Here is a 1,089-nt window from a genome sequence, read left to right on the forward strand (position 1 = left end):
AGAGAGGGTTTGTTTATTTATTTATTTATTATTTTGTTGGAACATAATTTTTTTATAATTATTTATAATTGTTAATTTATTTATTTATTAATTAATTATAATTATTTATTTATTGCTATTACACCCTTGCAAGCCCTATCTAAATTTAGAGTAGTAGANTCAAAGAAAATTCTAGAAAACGTTGGAGACCTTACTTATATATTGTGCAAAGTTGAGCTTTAAGAAAGAGATGCATTAAATGAACTTTAGGTGACATTCAATGAACTCAGCTGAATCTATAGAACTAGTAAATGAACTTTAGGTGACATTCAATGAACTCAGCTGAATCTATAGAACTAGTCCAAGGATGACTAATAAGCATATTTCATTCCTTGCACTATTTAATTATAATTTAAATATTTGTTTGTCATATTTAAGTTAATTTTTTAATATAGAAGTTAAAGTTATATTGTAACCTACATATTTTAATAAAGTAATGAAAAAATATAAAACAAAACAAAAAAATATATATGTATAAAAGAAACTCTACAAAATATTAAGAGTAAAACTTGTAAGCCCAAATTGAAACGACAAACCCGTTTGTATACGNAACGACAAACCCAAAATATTAAGAGTCAAACTTGTACGCCCAAATTGAAACGACAAACCCGTTTGTATACACTAAAGTTCTTAATTGATTTTACATGTTTTGTTTGATTCGGGTCAACCCAAAGTTTTTAAATCGAATCGAGTCAATTCGGGTTCAGAAAACATTTTTTCTTCCCAAAATCTTCGTTGTTTATTTGATAAAAACATTTTTTCCCCAAATTCGACTCTTAAAAGAAGTAAAAGTTGGAGTAATCATTTGTTGTTTTGCTTAAAAATAGTGAGAGGAAGTGAGAGGGAGAAGAATGGATGATTCTTTGGGAAAGGGAAAGAAGCCAAGAAGAGTGATGGAAGGAATAAACGATAACCATTAAACATAGCAAATTTAAACAAGCCTAACGTCCTAAACCTAAAACAACAAGCCTAACGTCCTAAACCTAAAACAACAAGCCTAACGTCCTAAACCTAAAACAACAAGCCTAACGTCCTAAACCTAAAACAACA

This window comes from Cucurbita pepo, chromosome LG19, assembly GCF_002806865.2.
Source record: "Cucurbita pepo subsp. pepo cultivar mu-cu-16 chromosome LG19, ASM280686v2, whole genome shotgun sequence".
Classification (NCBI taxonomy): domain Eukaryota; kingdom Viridiplantae; phylum Streptophyta; class Magnoliopsida; order Cucurbitales; family Cucurbitaceae; genus Cucurbita; species Cucurbita pepo.